General features: G+C 30.6%; 1 long non-coding RNA gene across 1 annotated transcript in view; it reads left to right on the top strand.

Moving 5' to 3' along the window:
• LOC106469839 overlaps positions 1-3458 on the top strand; it is a 40735-nt gene extending 37277 nt beyond the window's left edge. The window contains exon 3 of the long non-coding RNA XR_001291452.2: positions 3433-3458. This is a non-coding gene — a long non-coding RNA (uncharacterized LOC106469839). The remainder of the gene's footprint in view (positions 1-3432) is intronic.
• Positions 3459-11519: the final 8061 nt, after the last annotated feature.

Here is an 11519-nt window from a genome sequence, read left to right on the forward strand (position 1 = left end):
ATATATATATATATATATATATATATATATACACACACATACATACATACATACATACATACACGCGCGTGCACACACACCTTTAATCTAAATGGAATTGCATCAAAAAGTACATTTTTATAATAACATCTGTTAAAGCAAGAAATCACTCTTGGAAAGATTAACATCATATAGCTGGGATAGATAGTCCTAGTTTGCCTAACTTATATTTATAGTAATTAGTTGCTTTGTTATCTTGCAAAGTGAGCTACGTTATGTTAGTAAGTCTTAAGGTTGGGTGAGTTTGTTTCATTTTGCCATACTATGTAGGAGGGTAATATTGTACTACTTTCAAATGTTTGTAATATATTTACAAAAGTTTAAGAATTTTTAACTTTTAAAGATGTCATGCAGTTAAAAACACAATATAAGTTCAAAATTATGGCCAAATCATTTTTTTGATAATTTGCCTCGGCCCTGCAAGCTCCAAAAGTTAGTGCAACAGCCAACCTTTGTGATCCCTTGGTTGAATAATTGGGTCAGAGGCAAGTGACGTCACTCAAGGTAAACAAGGCCAGTTGTGGTTGGCTTCCTCTCTGTGTGCTATTTTGTGCGTAAAAAATTGTCGGTTTGTTTTGTGAAAACGGTTTTTTTTTCTTTACAAATTTCATTTGACAGTCGTCTTGAATACAGTTATTCATGAGTAAGTTGTTCCAGGGTGTAAACAACTATGGTTTTTTTGCTGTGTTATATATGGATGTGGGAATATTCCCAAGCAAAAGGAGGTATCTCTGAAGAGTTTCCACTTAAGTAAGACAGGAAACGGCACCTGGCCTGGACAAACTTCCTATCAAGAACTCGTGATAAATGGAGTTTGACCAAAATTGCCGTGGAATCAGACTTCAAAAATAAATTTCAATTTGATATGGGATTTGCAAAAAAACTGGCATTTAAGAAAGATGCAGTGCCTACTGTGTATCCGAAGTGTGAGGAAGATCCATCAAACACAGCGAGCAACAGCCAGGCTCATGCTAGTGGTACATCACACTCTTGTTCACATACTGATAATAGCGATGTTAGTCGTGTCTGATCAGCTGTTCGAAAGGAGAAGCATACAGGATAAGCTCAAGTTTTAGCTTATGCTTTAATCACAATATAGAATTGTCAGCAATCATTCAGGTTTCATAAGCACACTGGATTTATTTTTCATGTTTATAACACTTCTTTTTTACGAAATTTCATTGGAGATGTCAATATTGATTATCAGAATATGACCCTAGCCATTTTTGCTTTTCCAGTTCTAATGTATACTTAGTCATATGCATACAAGTCGGAGCATGTGCAGAATACAGTATTAAGAGTCCATCAGTTAATATTAGATCTACATCTAGTTATAGATCCATCACTTGAAAAACAAATATGGACTAAAATTTACTCATAGATTTACTATATTATCGCTCATGTGACTGTTCTGATGGATGTAAATTTCGTCCAATTTTCAATGACATTAGCAGTGTAAACCAGTCTTTTATGACATTATAGCATATAACTGTTGAAACAATTCCATACCAAGAAAAATCAGACAAACTGCCAGTTCTTGCACATTTCGGCTAATATATCAACATTAGACACATTATTGTCTGAAAGCTGTGGTTCAAACATGTACTGTGCGATTGACACATTATATCTATCTTCACCTGCTGTTCCCATTTTTCTTTACCTGTGTGACATAGGTTTGCCTGCCCAGTTCACCATGTGGCACTTCCGCTAGTTTTTCTTAAGGTTAGCCAACCATAACCAAATATGGCTTTTAGCCACATGAGATTGATTGCTTCGTGACTTTTTTAATTGTATTGTTTTTAGTGCAATACATATACACATTCAAGTTTGAAAAATGCCCTATTGTCTGTGGTCTTTAAGTATATTTGTGGTTTCATCGTATTCTATATAGGATGGTTATACAATTACTTTTAAAGTTATTACTACAGAGGGATTACTAGCTTACCCACAATTGGGCATGGACAATAAATGGTAGTCTAAACCTAGGACATTGTAGATTTAAGCAACTAGACTATACCTCTTGTTCACTTGTCTTTCATGACTCAGAAAGCTAATTAGAAAGATGAGATATTCCCAACATTCTTTTGAGTGCTGCACGTACAGCTGCATTTATCTTTCTGAAATTATAACATTTGCATTGTTCTGTAATGGATATAATTTCTCAAATATATTTATAATGTAATACTGCACAATTTTAATTTTATTGTTATCTTTGGCTTATGGTGCAGGGGCCTGGGCAAATAAAACCTGGTTTTGACCCAAAGCCCACAAAGCACTTTAAGGCTATATATTCATTTAATCATATAAAATCTTATTTTTTGGCTTTTCTCTGCATATAGACACTTGATACATTAAGAATGATTGAAATGATAATTAATATATAATTGTTACTTTATAGATATTTACATGTTACTCTATTAACATTTTTACGTTTATACTCTGAGTTAAAAACGACTATGACTTTGCCTTGTTTATGTGCCCATTGCTGTCCTAATTTAGGATCTTCTTTTTAATGGTGCTTAGAAATGTTAAAAAAAAAAAAGAGAAAGGGGCCCAATGAGTATGTTTGCCTCGAGGCCTGTGCAGGCTCTCAATGATCCTGGAGGCAGTCATATACATTAGTTAAAAAATTGCTTTTTGCTCCTCACTTTAAAATGTTCACATATCTGTTTGATCATATCAGTGATAGAATATAACTTATTATATGCTCGTGTAATTCTTTGGTGGGATAAGATCTGAATTTGAACATATTAGAGAGAAATCTGATTTATTAATTTCATGTGTTCTTATTGTGAGTGTTAAAAGTTAGTATGTGTGATATTTTTCCACTATGATATTATTCCATTAATTATGTACACTCATGAGTACGACTCATTTACCATTTAATTTCACAAATCACTGAGTAACTGGATAAAACCTGAACTTGAGTTTAGATTTCATCATGTGTTTTTTGTGCAATACATTGTTTTTTTGTTGTCCCTTTTTTGTGTGTCTGGAAAACAAATGTTTTCGTCTTGAACTTTTTATTATACATACATGTAGCTCTAATTGAGATCAGTGTTTATTAAGATTTTTGATGAAAAACATTTACTTCAAAAAATGCTTCTGTGTTTTTCATAAAGTTGTGGGCATTGCATAACTGAGTAGTAGAAGTAATAAATTATAATAAATGTGGTATGAAACTCATTGAATGAAAATATTCAAACATAAGTAAAAGGTTCCAATAATAGATATAAAAGCATGCAGAAATAAAATAATTTCATATAGAAATGTCTCTAGTTTTTCTTTATGCATAATAAAAAATATTGTTGAGTAACAGGGTTTTGACATTGTACTATCAATTTAATTAATTTTAACCTTTTTTATCTTAGGTTGTGTTTTTCTTTTTTCTAGGTATAGAAACTTTCAATACAGAAAACGTAAGTTGAGTCTCTTTACTTGGTATGCTTTTTTACATATTTTGTTTAATAACATGAAGTATCTGGTGATACTTGAAACCAAGTGTATTTAGAGAAAAATGTACATAAAGATGGATTGTTGTATCTTGAAATACTAACTTTCCAAACATTTTTTGAAGTGTTATGTTTACAGTAGTTTTATTATAAACATTATAAGCTACTGATGGGAAGTTCCTATTGATAGTTAAAGTAATTGATTGCTATTTGTAGTACTTTATGTACATCACTGATTATTTTCTAGAGTCATGTATATTTAACTATCAAATTATCAACTTGTTTTTGACAATTCACTGCTTATGGGGTTAAGACACTGCATTATTAAGTAATTTTTTTTTTCCTTGTTACAACACTCAGTGTAAAGAACTGACCAAAGAGATTGTGTAAAATCACTTGTTTTTCTATTCAAGTTACACAGGAAACCCAGCAGCAGTTACTGAGTTGCAGTATTGATGTTTTTTGTTTAAATTTTGTATGATGTGTAGAATAAATACCAGGATTTCTTGTGGGGGGAACTGTTTCCTTTTATCTCATGTTCAACAATCCGTGCTTAAAATCTATTATAAAACTACTCAGTTTTTGTCTGTTATGGAAATGTGCGTGCACCTCACTATATAAATGTGCATGAGCATGCACTTCGTTTCAGTGGATCTAAACAAAAGATGGACAAAAATATACTTTAAAAGACATTTTGTACAATAACATATTAAAAGCTTATCAAAGTTTTGAAAAATTTGTAACGTTAGAATGTAGAATAACATAATAAATTTATCTATTGATAATATTAAGTATGATAAGGTTTAGCCCTAACTAAACTAAACCAATAGATGTACACAAGTTAGTGTTAATTTATCTCTATCGAATATAGGTCATACTTAATTATGGTTAACTAATGTTAGGCTTAATACAAGTGGATTTGTAGATTTTGTTTTTCCGATTAGAATTCTTTTGTAATATTCTAGAAATCCTGTATTTAAAGAAGTACTGTTATAATAAAGATACTAATTTAATTGCAAATGTTTTGCAGGTATCCTAGTATAAATTAAAATAATGCTTTTACTAGTTTAAGCTCCAATTACATAAAATGTTACATCAGTTTGAAATAACGTACCAAAATATTCTAAACAATTAAATTGAGGTTCACAGTCTAATGTGCTTATGGAAAGCAATAATTAGCTGTTTTTGTTTTGTTGTCAAAGCTATTCACATTGTGTTCTATGAAGTACACCAAAAAATAATAGACATAAATGGGTTTTTAATTATTATATTGCAAAGAACCTTTATAATTTAGAACTGTTTTGTTCATTGTAATACAGGGACACTCAAAAATAGCATAAAATGTTGCTGTAGCATTAGAGCTTTAACTACTTTGGAGATGAACAAATTAGCCTTCTTGTAAAACTTTGTTGATAATCACATGCGTCTACATGTTAATACTGAACAGTAATTTGCAACTCATTGCACTTTTCTAGGAAATTAGGATTAGTTTATCTTAAATAATACATCCAACTGTAGTAGCCTTACAGAAGTTCATTGTGAGGCTCCATCTGCAATTGAATTTTTTGCACCGGCAACAAGAAAAACATGCAGTAAAAATAATTCTGAACCATGTTTTTTTAAAGAAAATAAACACTGCCATTTTCAGTCTCCAAAATGGCTGTTGAATATGTGCTGACAAGACTTCTTGAATAAAATTCACCCAACAGTATGATATTGCATTATGTTAAGGATCATTTAGGTCGAAAATGTAGTAAAATGAAAATAGAACTTTGGAAATGAGTACAGTAAAGTCACACATTTTGTAAATTGCAACAAGTTTCTGAAATGCCAAACAAGAATGGGTTCTCCCATTTTTCTACTAGATCTGAAAATTCTTATGCAAGGCTGGTCTATAGTGTAAATATGTATTTCATGTTTTTCATGTGCTGTTAATAATAAAACTTGGAAGTTGTGGTTATGCAATAGTTAAGATAATTCTGTGCATGTTGGTTTGTTGTAAGTGGTACTGTTTATCTTACAAAAAGTGTTTTAAAGAAACAGTATTTAAAACCGTTCACTTTAAATACCTTGGAACAATTATTGTATCTTGAGCACCAAATATTTTCCCTTGTTTTATGTGTACAAGCAGAAAAAAGTCTGCTGTAATAGTTACTAATTTCAGTAGTTATGGTGAATAGTTTTCATATATTACAACATTAATGTTTTATTGTCAAGTATTTATAGTTTCTAGCTGTGTAAGTTCTGTTATATCATCTTTGTTTCATAGTGTTTATACTGTAGATCTAAATTTTCTATAACTTGTAATGGAAATATTAGGATTTATGGTGGGGAACTGCCCCTCATTGACTGTGTGAACAAATATCCATTTATTCAAATATTTAGTGTCCATGATCAAACTTTGCAAATACTAATGTAATTATCAGTTTTTAAGTACATAATATTTGTAATTTTTCATTCTAGAGAATTGAGGTTAACCCTGTCTTTGTTATGATAAAGTTATTAAAGCTGTCACTAATTTTGCTCTGTTGACTAGAGGGAAACCAACTGGTTAGATGCAACCACTGCCAATTTTTTTTTCTTTTTGAACTACTTAATAGAGGGAAGGTACACCCATCATCAACTATTTCCCTTTGTTATCGAATTGCTGCCCAGTCTTTCTCTTTCTTTCTCTCTTTTTCTCTCCTTTGTTGACGCTCTTCTTTATCTAGGCCTTGTTGTTGTTTAGCAAACTCTCGTAGATCACCATCTTTTAGCCAAAGTCACTCGCCTTTCTCTCTATCCATTTATCAAAATCAGTCAACATGGTTATATAGTGTGATTGTAATCTTTACAATATTTTCACTACCACTACAGTTGTATATATATATATATATATATATATATATATAGGCCTACTACTGTTGTTCATGTCTTATTTTACTGCCATTTACCACTGTATAATCCTGGCTGGATCACCAAATGTCAGGGTCTTGTAGGTGTTTGTGACTTGTTCGTGATAAATTTAAGCAATAAAAGGACAGCATACAATCCAGTCATTTTAAAACAATATATTCAAACAATCAAATGTATGTACAAAACTTCATTACACTGTTGGTTATCACAGTTGTATTCAGAGTTTTAAAATAATTGTCTCCTTTTCGTCAAAGGTCACACAGGTAGGTGGGTTTAATTACTTTATAATACCCTTTGACAAGACAAATTATTAATCTCTATCTCTGTTATTACAATACAAGGCTGTGATACTCACTTTAAAAATTGCCAATTAAGGCTAAACTCACATGTTGTCTAACTTCACTTTTACTTTCAATTTCAATAACTTACTTTCATTTTTGTAACTTGATCATAACTTTGTACAAACTACGAGACATTATGATGCAACAATACTCACTTAAAGGAACAAAAAAATTCAAAAGTTTTGAGTAATGTGATATCAATTCACAACAATTGAACTACAAAACAAGTGATTCATAATCAGTTCTGTTTACAAAGCTGCAATAAATTATTGCTTCTAGAAATACTGAATTTAACATTTGTAATGTATAACTATTTAAATCATAAATCTCATATTAAATTTCAATGAAACAGTCGTGTATATCTAATGGGTGTGTGATTTTTTTAATACTTATAGTCAACTATCTGGTGGTAGATCATACATATTCTTCTGTGCATTAAGGATATAAGTTTAAAAAATGAATAACCATTCATTTATGGGAATAAGTTTGTTAAATCAAAATAAATATATAAATGTAGATCAGCTCTGAATTTATAGACAAACTATGCTGAGAAGAGAAACTAACTTTTTAACATATTAGACTGTTGTATTTTATTTCATTGTACTACATATATTACAACAAGTTTGTTAGGAATATTACACTAATATTTTAGGGATGGCCACTTTGTTCAGCATTTTGCCAGTATTAGTATCTTTTAAATCATTGTTACAGTAATGATGTTTTTAGATTTTCTTTGAATTGTTTTTTTTCATGTAATACATTGTAACTGTTAACTGTTATGTAAACATGATTAATCCAAGCCTTTTTCCAAATGAACTTTGAATGCTATGAGAAAAAAACGTAAGAAAATTTCAGTTTATGGCATACACTCACTTCAAAACTATGTTGTTGATTATACATGTTTGTGTTTAACTGAGAATTTTACTTAATACTTAAATTCTCAATCTTCACTTCTCTGTGTCTTGTGATGCGTCTCTGCTCTGAATTTTATGTTTTAGATTTCTTTCTTCCCTTATGTGGGTTTCAGATTGCCCACTAATTAGATACACCAACTATAGGTATTGAGAGGCCATAATTTAAATCAAAGACCTCCCACCTTTATTTTGTGAAATATCAATAAATTTGTTATACCCATCATAGTAACTCCTCCTAACTTTTCATGCTTTTGAAAATACTTACTCACTCACTCTTGACGATGGTACATGTTTATAATGAATAGAAAGGTAATTTTTGTGAACTATATGATTATGGCAACTTTATGTTAGTTTATTTTGGTTAAAAGGCACCATTTCTCAAATAGAACGTATTGTGTAGTACTGTGATAAGTAATGAATTTTTAAAAAAATTATATATTGTCTGTTTTAAAGTGCATATTTGAAAGCTATGTGAATTATTTTTTGGACAATCATAAAGTAAGTAAAAATTTCTTATTTTTAGTATATTTTTTAATTAACAAAGTCATTAAAACGTAAAATTAAAAGTTTAGATAAACTTAAAAGAAATAAAGATAAATAAATAAAAATTATCTTAAGGAACATAAACAGTTAAATGTCATGTGATGTATCCTGAAATTTTGTTTATCCTAATCTCTCTGCACTTCGCTTGGATGATTTATTGCTCTTTGCTGTAGTTTGACACAGTTCAGAGAAGAATAAAACAATAAAGAAAAACAAAAAAAAACAGATGTAAACTGTTACATGCCTGAAGCCATTTCTCGATAAATAATTGTAAGTTACTGCTACAATTTGTAGTCCTTCTTGAAAGAATAAAGCTAATTTGGATTTATGTAGTTTTTTTTTTTTGCTTAATTTTTTGTGGCAGTGGTGGTTACAAGGTCAGGTAAAAGGACTAAGCCTGTATAGTGTTAGATTAACGAAAATAACAGATAGGTATAAAGTTTTACTGAAAAAGAAAACTTTCGGTGTCAAGTTAAGAGGTCCTAGAGGTTATGTAAATGAAATATGAAACTGTAAAATAAATAAAGGATTGTAATGGTTTTCAAAAGAGACCCAAAACTCGAGTGCTTTTGAATGGTTCACTATTCTTCTTTATTTTCCTGAAGAAGAACAGTGGACTATTCGAAAGCACTCACGTTTTGGGTCTCATTTGAAAAACCATTACAGTTTTTGTTTGTGATCTTGTGTGCTAACTTTTTAATCAGAATGAGTATAGGATTTTTATTCTTAATGTGAAAATCACTTTGCACTCAGACGACTGACTAAAATAAATTCAGAGACAAATCTTTAGTAAAAATAGTTAATTAAAAATTCTGAATTTTTGTGTACAATGTACTGGTAATGCTTACTAAAAGCTTATCAAACTTGTGAAGATACATTAAGTAGATTTGGAACTATAGAATGCATAGTAAGTATTAATTCTCTAATACATGCTTGGTCCAGTGGACTGATTGTGTGCACATAGGGTTAGAACTAGTCGAGGACGTGTTATTAATATTAAAATTCTGCAATAATTTAGAAAACCAAAATCTGTTTTTATTTATGAATTCATCAGATGTATACTTCTGAAGAAATTTCAACAAAAAAACCTGGTTCAGTATAATTGTCAGTGTTTGATCCTGTTAATCTTGAAAGATAATCTGGTTCATAAACTTGAGGCAAACTATACATTATGTCAATGAGAGAGACAAATGGTCTAATGGAACTGCCTGAAACCCCTAATAGTAGAGGCACATCTGTATTTTAGTGTTTTTTGTGGGTGAATGATCTTTATTTCATTTCATAAACTTACTGCTGTTCTCTAATGTATGATCAACATTATTATTTTAAATACCTTTAGTTTAGATATTTATTTCTCTTCTTTTTGATTCTGTTATAACTAAGCACGTTTATGCTGAGCTCAAAAAAGAATTTTATATTCCTAACAGAGCAAACTGTAACATTTATATACAAAGATGACAGAACAAGGTGCAGTAAAACATACCTCAATATACTTTTATTTTCAAATTACTTATGAAAGCACTAGTACACTTGAAACTTGTTGGATATATGTAGTATAATATCTATAGTTATATCTTCAGTAATCTCCTGATCTTGATAATATGAAACATTGGTATTTGATGGGTTGAGCTTAACAAGACCGCAGAACATAAAAAAGATGTTGAAATTCTCATTAGAGAGAAAAATTTATAATTCTGCAAAATAAAGGAAGCATTATTAATTAAGCAGCTTGAAGCTAAAATTAATAAATATTCAGGCATAGAGTTGTATTATTTCTAATTGTCTTTTTAAACTTCTAAGGTTGTAGTGTTGTATACATATGTTTTATCTTTTTTCTAACATAATACAATCAAACTTTATTAACCTATCAGAAATGTCTAGCATGTATTATAATTATGTTTCATACAAATATGTCGCAAATATTTGTTGTAGAGTTTCTTAATGATCATAAGAATATTAACATTCTAATAATAATAGATAATACATAATACTGGGTAAAATTTAAAATAATGTTTTCAACCAATGTTTTGGAACAATATTAAATTGAAATGTATACAGTTTTCAACCCTTTCATGTGTCCAACAATTTCTGAGAGAAACACATACATTGTTTATTTTATAATGAAAGTTCCATGCTCTTTAACAGTATATGATGTCATAGAGCAGTGGTTCATGGACCTGTAGGCTGGTCCAAAATGCAAGTCACATCAAAAGCAATGCCATTCTTCCCACTATTTCTGATGAGTTTTTTTTTGTGATGGTAAGTGAAAGCAAGTAGGGTAGGACCAGTAGTTGACCCACAGGTTATTTGCCCCTCCAAAGTGGTCTGTGAATGATAAAGGTTGAGAATCATTGACCTTCAGTGGTGTTGGAAGTTTGGTTACCTTTGGTTAAATGAACCTTCCACAATTTTTCTTTTGACATAATTTCCAGTTTTATATATTAATTTGGCTGATTTCCATTTGATTTTATGATCAAGATTCCTCACGTATAGAATAATAGCATTAATTGTTTGACCACTTGCAACATCTTTTTTATGTTCTGTAATCTTGTTAAGCTTAACCAATCAAATACCAATGTATCTATCCATTAGTTTTTCATGTTATCTAGATCAGGAGTTCTAGTACCTGATGATGCCAGGTAAACACTATACTCTGTATATGTGACAATAAATAACTTTTAAGTTTTACATAACAAGGCACTTCCATTAATTATTTTCAACTAGTCCTCAAATATAATAAAACATAATAATGAAAGTCTTCCGGATATATCCGGAAATCCGGATATTTCTAAAAAATCCTGAAACCTCTGGTTTTTTTCCGGAGAAACACATTTTTTAAAATTATTTATCGGATTTTGGTGTTCCATGCCATAGATAAGCGTTTATGCAATCGCGCGGTTTGTTTACATTCTGCGACAGGGCGCCACCATCTTGTAGTCTCTCAATGTACGAGACCTTGTATGCTTATAATGCAAACTTCATGTCATGTGAACGAGATTTTATCTCGAAAACGTGCTTTAGAAAACGTGGTCATTCTTTTGTGTACCTTTCTATTGAGCGAGACAGTTGAAGAGCCTTATATATTCAAAGGTGTTTACCGAAGCGATAATAGATCAAATGAACTAAGAACTCTCCGTAGTATCTTATGTGATTATGTTTTGGAATCTTCACTGTGACTATTGATAGGGGGAATTTCGAGCAGGCAAGTGCCTATGGGGATATTCTGCCCAAATTTTCTTAAGGTCAGGACTTAAGTTTTTTCACGGTTATATTCACAGTGTGTGTGTACATGTGTGTGTGTGTGTGTGTATATATATATATATATAATGAGAAAT

This window comes from Limulus polyphemus, unplaced genomic scaffold (genome assembly GCF_000517525.1).
Source record: "Limulus polyphemus unplaced genomic scaffold, Limulus_polyphemus-2.1.2 Scaffold3677, whole genome shotgun sequence".
Lineage (NCBI taxonomy): Eukaryota > Metazoa > Arthropoda > Merostomata > Xiphosura > Limulidae > Limulus > Limulus polyphemus.